The sequence below is a fragment of the Triticum urartu genome, chromosome 5 (genome assembly GCF_003073215.2).
Source record: "Triticum urartu cultivar G1812 chromosome 5, Tu2.1, whole genome shotgun sequence".
Classification (NCBI taxonomy): domain Eukaryota; kingdom Viridiplantae; phylum Streptophyta; class Magnoliopsida; order Poales; family Poaceae; genus Triticum; species Triticum urartu.
In genome coordinates, this window is record NC_053026.1 from 40976056 (window position 1) to 40985505 (window position 9450).

Consider the following 9450-nt stretch of genomic DNA (forward strand, 5'->3'; position numbering starts at 1 on the left):
TGTTCAAATAAAATAATCATACCATAGTAAAAAAATGTTTTTAAGCACCGAAATAATATTCATATACTTTAAAATATTCATACATTTCAAAAAAGAAATCATACAAAGTCGTGCATAAGTGGCTGAATATATGTTCATAGAGGTTTTAAAAAATGTTCTGTATTTTCCCAAAGAGGAAAGGGAAAATGGAATAAAAGGAAATTAAAGTAAGAACAAAAACTAAAATTAAAACTAAAATAAGAAAAGGTAAAGGGGAAATAAAAAAAGTAAACAAGAAACAACAATAGGAAGAAGGAAAAGAAGCAAAAAAACAGCTATTGTGTTGCATGCATGTATTTTAATTTTGTCTGTACTGCATGCTCATATCATAACTGCCTCTAGTCTATCTTGTCATTAAAAGCTTGTTTAATTGCTATGCATTTCTTTGTAATCAAACAGAAGCATGATGCTTTACAATTTTTAAGACCTGAACCCAGGTGAACTGGTTTGACATTTTTTTCCTCAAGTTAGGGAGCCCCTATTTGCCACTTTATAGCATGCAATAAGCAAGCTCCAACCACAAGCTACTTTCCATGGACAGACTACTACTACGGCCCATCAATAATAATTTTTTTATTAATTAATTGTGTTTTATTTAGTAAATTATAAAATATTTTGTACAAATAGTTATAATAATTGGGGAAATATGACATAGAGTAACTAAAAAAATTGACGTACTTCAATGCAAATAATAAAGAAATATATATTAAAAAATTCATCTCATAGTAGAAAACATGTTATTATGCACAAGAAAAAATATTAATTTATTTCAAAAGAGCCAATGTATTTGAAAAAAAGATACGTATGCACCAGATTTTATGTCTATAAAAATTTATATGTTCTGTGTTTTCTCATAAATAAATAAAAGTAGAGAGAAGAAGAAAAGAAACATACACAACAGAGAGAGAGAGAGAGAGAGAGAAATGTCCTTGCCTTGTTGGGCATGGCGGAGGCACTAGTTTTTCCTTTGCTTACTATTTGAGGGAAACATAATAATGTAAAATAAAAGATGTAATTTTACTTGAATTTAATTAATTATATGTTTAAAATAAAATGTTCATCTAATATAAAACATGTTCCTATGGACTAGCAAACATATTTGGTATTTCAAACGAGTCCATATATTTGAAAACAATCATGAAAGTTGTTCGTATGAGTCTGACTATATGTTTATACAGTTTAATATTTTATGTATGCTTTTATAATGAAGGACGAAATAAAAAGAAAGAAAAGTGAGAATAAGTATATAAGAAACAAAAAAGCTAACCTGAATATATATATATATATACATACATATATATATATATATATATATATATATATATATATATATATATATATGGTCGCGCTATTCGTCACCCTGGGTGAAGAATACTTATTCCTCACCCCAGCCCACCCACACACTGAGCCAACCAGCCTGAATCCAACGTAAGAATGAAAGGCTTGTGAGGTAAGCTTACCGAGTGGATGTGTGGTAAGATTACGAGCGTCAGAATCAGCCTCGTGATGGAAAACCACGATGAGAACCAGGGACGTGAGGTAAGATCTAGTTGCACGTAAAGTAAGATTGAGAATCAATCCCACGCCCTGAAAAAAACACAGTAGAAAAAAAGATTTTTCTTCTTCGCATAAGAAAAAACTGATTTTTTTTGCGGGGAAGAAAAAATCTGATTGTGACGTAAATTACTGCAATAAGTAGTGGTTGCATTCTTGCAATTTTTAGTTAACGATGTGTGGCCCCTAAGGTTGAGACGAGTAAGAAAGGGAGCAAATCGGCATTAGCATCGCTGCCTGTGTTTCGTGTTTGCTACTCTACGAATGCTATGTCTGCATGCTTCCTGAGAAGAGTACAATGAATGACTAATTTAAATATTCACTAAGAACTTTCCATGTTTAACTTGTTTGGAAAACGCATTCCCTGTTACTTTGAACGGTGGGAGCTGAGTTTGACTGTTGGGTGAAATTCTTGTGTTTTTCTTCTTGAAGGACAGCCTCAAATACTTTCATACGGTTCACTTGGACCAATTTCCTACTGTAGTCTAATATCATAGGAATGGCACATGGTAAGTTACTTTAGATCAACCACATAATGAGTTCGTCTTTACATGCCTACTTTGTATTGTACCATTTATACACACAGTAGCATAATAATAAATTTAAGAAACTACCACCCAACAACAATTCGGACGACGCTAATAAAATTAAATGTTCAAGCAGTCATAAGCAAGTACGGTACAATGACTCTGGACAGTAAAGAAAATCTTCAAATATGTACATAGGAGCAGCTTCGTAATATACATCTGATTTTTACAGGCCTAAACTTCTCTAGTGAATCAGGTAAAGGACAAGTTTCATTCAGCCATAGTTAGCTTCTTTGATGGACTCAGAACCTCTGACCAATCAATCTTAGTGTTGATCTTCCATGCCACACGCACAGTAGCCTGTGGGCAACAAGGAAAAAATAAAAGTGTTCGAGAAACATCATATAAGCACCACATCCCTTCTTTAACATGGGGAGTATGGGAATCAGGGTAATCATAGATGAGCTACCTACAGTGCTAATAAAACTGATTGTGGTATCATTTTTGTTCCATAATTCATATCTATACTAGATAGAGCAACAATGGGGCAGTGGGATAAAAATAACCATTAGAGTGCCACTGTTTCTGAAAATGAGCTAACATGCTCATATGAAAATGGACTATGTCATGCATATTAAGTGCAACTGACGAATTTCAGAGAACTCTGTTATAGAGAAGAACTTGCTACTAAACAAAATACGTCCTCAGCAGTTAATACTCCCTCCGTCCCAAAATAAGTGTCTCAAGTTTAATACTACACTTATTTTGGGACGGAGGGAGTATGAATCAGCAATAGCAGATGACTGGTTAAGATGGAGTAAAACAACAAGAATTGTTCCTTGGGCATGGGATGTTCGTTTGGTGGAGGAGATACAGACTGCGCCAAAAAGCATGCCAAGAGCCTCCGTGACCTAATGTAAGTTCCTCGTAGGTGCATTTACTGAATCAATGAGCCAAAACTCCAACCCATTCAAATAATAATTTTAATTAATTCAGATTCAGAAGCATGTAAACTGCTGAATGATTTCCCACATGGGTCTGAAACAAAACCTTAAATCTTCATGGTGAACAAAGACCACCGAGATGCTAGACTCATTCTGCATGTTCGTAACAAAATTTTCAGGTGGCCAGCTGCTGGAATGTGGCTGACTCCAGAGGAACCCTCGCCTTCAGCTGCATCCACAGCCTGTCCTGCTGATCTGATCAGCAGCCTATGCCTTTGGACTCCCCTGAATGTGGAGCAAATGCATGGGAGAAAAGACCTTCACCAGCCCAGCCTCGACACTGAATGTTGTTGGTATCTCGGGACGTGCACTATAATTACCAAAAGGTCCAAGCAGTCTGGAGCTTAAGACGTAGAAGGAAAGCTGCTCCTGGCCTAGTCCTTCTACTCTTTGGCCGCTAATTTGGAAAGGTGCCTGTGTGCACACTGCTATTTATCTTTTGACTTGTAGTTCTGTAGATCAAATTTTAGTTTCTCTAGACGCGGCCTTCCGCTAGTACTGAACTTGGAAGTTGGAACGGTGACTCACTAATGGTACCATTTATGCTAATGGAACCAGGGAGGCCGCCTCGTTATTCATCTAGAAAAACATCAAACATAAACACTTTAAACAATAAACCAAGTAGTCTCCCTACATTACCTCACTGCAACCTGACAAAATATTTGCCAATTCGTGGCCAATTACTCCCTCCGTTCGGAATTACTTGTCTCGAAGATGGATGTATCTAGAACTATTTAGTAGTTAGTCATTCCTTGTCAAAGAGCATATAAATTCTACATAAACACTTTTCTATTTCAGCATGGACCGGAACAGCAACAGTTAAGAACTTCCTAGTCTAAAAAAACATCCAACCAAACTACTTGAAGATACAAAATAAACAAGAATGCGAGTATTCCTAACAAACAATAATTACAGAGTGACATGCACAAATGGCAACAATATACTTTAAAATTCGAATTACCTCTTCTGGCAGGATGTGTTCAGTCTCCTGATATCTCCAATGTGCAGCTTATGCAAGAACTGAACTCTGAACACCAATTTGGCAATTTGGGAAGAACACGACAAAGCAAAATGAAGTGGAAATTGATTAGAACTAAAAGCACTAGAAATGGGATTGCTCACCTCCTCTGGTGCGCTCCCTGTCTGCACACACCCAACCAAAATAAATCCAAACCTGCAGACAATGTCGTCGCTGCTAGCCTAGCAAGGGAGGCAGCATCGCCATGACCACTCACACCGCAATGACCGGAATATGAATTGCATCATGGTACAACAATTGAGATAAGAAAATCATCGACACTCAAAAGGGAATGACAATTTTCTGATATATTTAGCCTACGCCTGCAAATGTTAATCCAAAACTAATACTAGAATAACTTTCAATCTACCCAGTAGCCGGATACTATGAACGCACGGGTGACGGGTTTACCCACAAAAAACAACTCGTTTATCCACATTATTATTGCAGCTGAAAATGGGGAACAATTGAGTGCCGAAAAGAGCACCCGTGAAATAGTAGTCACAAATATCAGAGAACAAGGGATACAAGAAAATGAAGAAAAAGGGAGATTGAGGATGGAAGAGACGTAACCTGTACCAGGCGAGTGTCGAGCCAGCCGTGGAGGATTAGAGGCCTAGACTCCCACTAGTGTCTGCTTCGCCTACGCGCGACAACCCACCGGAACGCCGCCCGACACGGCGACGCCGAGGCTAGCTGCCATTGCCGCACACCATGCTTCCCCGGCAGAGCTGCTGGCAACCTCCGGCTGTAGTGCCGCCCGACACCGAGAACAGCCACGGCTCAGGATGCCTCCCCCTCCCCGGATGCCCGTCGACCACCGCACCGTCGAGCCCACCAGCCGCCGCTCACCACGCAGTACCTTCCGTCAAATCTCGAACTGCTCGCAACGCCAGGCTCGTAATCCCCACGACCAGTTTTTTTCCTACCACATCCCACGACTAGCTAACCGTGTGCATTTTCTACTTTAAAATAAAAGCAAAATAAAAGGTTAACGTTGCGAGACCGATGTAAAATTACGGCGAGGGCAAAAAATTTACGGAAGGGTCAGCAACCAGACACGGTTCAATCTGATAAAGGTAACAAGTAAGTCAGTGGATCGACCGGGGTGAAAAATTATTTATTCTTCACCTGGACCGTTGGTTGTTATCCACACTAGCTCTAGTGGTTGTTATCGGAACCGTTGGTTGGCTTTAGGATCCGCACTTTTAGATGGATAAGGTTTCGATTTTCTAGATTACTGAATTTCGCCACGGCATATTAGGAATGGTCGGCTAGACCTTTCTGTGGTGGCAGGCCCGAAGATGGCAACCTACTCTGTGGCTATGGCATGCGCAGTCAGAGTAGGAGCAGCTTTGCCTTTTTGAAAATGCAGACCGCGACATGAACTACTTCGGGTATCTTACAAATTTGACATACGGTGGCAATTTACTGAAAGTTCTTGGTCCGGCATGAAGGACGCTCATTGTAAGAACTGCCATTTCTATCTGGTCAAAAGGTTCGGCACCTTATGGAACTAGGAATTGGACTGCGACGTGTCCTGTCATTTTTCGTCTAGCAAAAGGTAGGACGGTGCTGCACCGTTCACACCGGTAATGGAATTGCGGCACCATGAATTCGTTTTCGCGAGGAAAAGCCGCGTGTTCGACCATGAATACGTTTTCCAACGTGTCACACTCTAGCAGTTTACTACGCTGTCCAGAGCGGTTCTTTTTTTTTTAAGTACTGTACAGTCCAAAGCGGTTCTCTTTTTTTAAGTAAAGAAGTCCAAAGCAGTTCTGTAGGCACCAATAACATCTGAAATCATACCACAGTCCACAAGGCATGATGGTTTCTAGAGTATGAGTGAAAATTTAATGGCTAATGAGGAAAATAAGATTCACACATGTATAATCGTCCAAAACCTCATCAAGGCTTAATGACACCCAAAAAATGCTGAGTTCAGGCAAGAAAAGGTCGAGATCCAGATTGGATATCTGAAGAGAAGAGAAAACACTGCTCCATTGGTTGCTTCAACAAGTTCAACAAGGAATAAATAAAATTTCTGCGTGCGCAGAGACACACATGTGGAAACTGCACAAAAATCGATGGTAGTATTGCAAAAGTATCTGTTATTAGTATTGTGTACCGAAAAACAAGCAGCAAGCCACTCACGCTAGCTGGGCAATCCAAGATGCACTGTACTTCAACAATCTTCTAAAATGACCAAAAAATTCCAGATCAGAACATAAGGAAGCGTAGGAGCAACAGAAGATGAAGAGGGTGAGGCGGGCCGCATTGTATTATTATCAAGAAAGCTAGCTCTACAAAGTCGAGTGCAGATTAGATGAGGATAATTTATTCATAAGGTTTTGCCCACGCACACATGAGTCTAATAAAAAAATCCATACATCCAGAAGCAACTGGATCACGGAAACGACAGAAGCGGTCGCCAAAGAGATAAACAAAAAGAAAGCAAAGCTGCAGTTAAGAGGGAACGCTCGGCAACCACCATAGGATGATGGGGAAGGGAGGTCGTGACCGTCCTAGTGGTAGTGGGCAGCGGAGTTCCTCGAGGTGAGCTCGGCGGCCGACGCATGCGTAGCGGCACGAACCTCGACGAACACCGGTTACACCGCAAATAGGGCCGAAGCAGCCACCTGAGTGGTGGCCGATGAAGGAGAGGACGCGGCGGTGGTGGGATCCCACTACGACGACCTCATGGACCTGCTGTGCTCGGCGGAGGTCGAGGAGGACCAGATCCGGCGACGGTGCGGACTTATCGACCTTGAGCAGATCTAGGAGGACGAGCTCGTGGTCGTGCCCAGGGCGGCTGGATCTGATGGACGAGAGGGAGGAGATGACCTCGTGGCCGAGGTCGGGGCAGTTTGTAGAAGGGATGGGGGTCACGCCGGCTGGACAGGAGGAGGAAGGAAGGATAATTTTTCTGGGGGAGGAACAGCAATGCGGGATAGGGTCACGGCCTCTCGGTGATTAGATGAATATATGGTTGGTAAATGATTTTTATATTAACTCTCATACTATATTAGTTTAGTTTAAAGATTCTTGGCCGCATGGTTCACGGGAGTGGTGCTTTAGCATTAGAGCATTTACATTCACATATAATAAATATGACTCGTTAAACGTTCGCGGACATGCCTGGACAATTCGCCGACAGTGATCGGGCACTCTTAAATAGCATTGTCCACGCTTGTGTATCTCATATCCGTTTCTCTATATCCATACTAAACCATGCAACTTCGATCAAACTACGTAATCAGCAAACAAACATACGCAAGCACAATACTTTCACAACAAGATAACGATTGGATGTTCAGAGGACCACCAAAATTCACATAAACGACGAACAACTTGAAACTACATCTAAAACTTGAAATTGAACTAAAGAAAAGCGGATCTTCACCACTTACATGTCGTCCCCTTCCCCTTCCGATCACCGGCGCAGCTGTAGCCGTCCGCGGATGGTGGAGGATCGTCCAAGTCGGAGGAGGATGGCGCAGCTGTAGGCCCTTGAGGCATCACACCGGCCCGGTCCTACTGGTGCTTGAGCTTCGCTACCCGAGCTGCCTCCGCTTCACGTCGTCCTTTGTCTCGCGCTCAGACCGCTCGATAACTAGCGGAGAGCATCCCACCCGAGTCAAACGCGTTCCGGGAGTAGCCAGCGCCGGCGTCCTCGCCGCGCCAACGGGGGAGAGGCGAACCCTCCTCTTCCCTCCATGTCACGTCGCCCCGGTTCCGTGGATGTGGAACACCGGTTGTTTGCAAATCATATTTCACTTTGAGTTGTAGTTTTTTAAGGTTCTTCATGGTGAACACACCTCCTCCCTCCGTGTCACATCGCCCGGTTTCATGGATGTGGAACATCGGTTCTTTACAAATCGTATTTCAATTCGAAGTGTAGTTTTTGAAGGTTCTTCGTGTAGAACCCAACTCCTTCCTCTGTGTGACGTCGCCCGGTTCCGTTGATGTGGAACGCCGGTTCTTTGTGAATCGTATTCCAGTTTGAATTGTAGTTTTTGAAGTTTCTTCACGGCAAACACACCTCCTTCATCTGTGTCACGTCCCCTGGTTCCGTAGATCCGAAACGCCGGTTCTTTGCAAATCGTATTTCAGTTTGAAGTGTAGTTTTTGAAGGTTCTTCATGGCGAACACACCTCCTCCCTCCGTGTCACGTTGCCCGGTTCCATGGATGTGGAACATCGGTTCTTTGCAAACCATATTTCAGTTTGAGTCATAGTTTTTGAAGGTTCTTCATGGCGAACACACCTCCTCCCTCCGTGTCACGTTGCCTGATTCCATGGATGTGGAACATCGGTTCTTTGCAAACCATATTTCAGTTTGAGTCATAGTTTTTGAAGGTTCTTCATGGCGAACACACCTCCTCCCTCCGTGTCACGTCGCCCGGTTCCAAGGATGTGGAACGCCGATTCTTTGCAAATTGTATTTCAGTTCGAAGTGTAGTTTCTGAAGGTTCTTCATGTAGAATCCAACTCCTCCCTCCGTGTGACGTCGCCCAGATCCGCAAAGAAAGATTCCTCGTGGTGGGTTGGCGTGGTGCCGACAATATAAAACGGAGGTTCTTGATGTAATGTAAGCGTTTTGCGGTGATCATTTTTCATCTAAACCAATATTTTTATCATCCTCGTGGTGCGAAAAATGTGGTGCGCGTGAAACCCACAAAGGGAGGGCCCACCTTGTGCGGATATGTAAGGTTCATCCTATAGAGAAGGTTCTCGAATGCAAAAAAAGGGTTCTCGGGGTGGGTGGGTGTGGTATCGGTAATGTAAATCGAAGGTTCTTTACATAATGTAAGTGTTTGTAGTGATCATTTTTCATCTAACCCAACGTGCATGCTCCCATCCTTTCTCATCATCCTTGTAGGGCAAAAATCTGGTGCGCATGAAACGCACGAAAGGGAGGGTGGGCATGCAATTGACCAAATAGGGTTTCCCCCCTTTGTATTACAAAGCAAACCATCACCGATACAACTAGATAGGTGCTGGGGCGGAAGCAGCACATGCACGCACAAAAGAAAACGAAAGAGAAAAAGAAAAGAAACAAATGCCGACACCGGCGGATCAACAAAAATGAAGAAGCTTCGCGACCGCTGCGCCCACCGGGGATCCTCCACCAAGCTCCTATACTCCGAAGTGCTGGTACCAACCAACACCTCCAAGAAGGGACGTGACGATGACGACGCTGCCGCCAAGAGTTTCCCTGGTACGCGACGAGGAGAGAGGAAGGGTACCCCCGACGCCCTCCAGGAAGGTCACGGTGTCTCCTCCTCTAGCAGCTTCGATCACGGCCA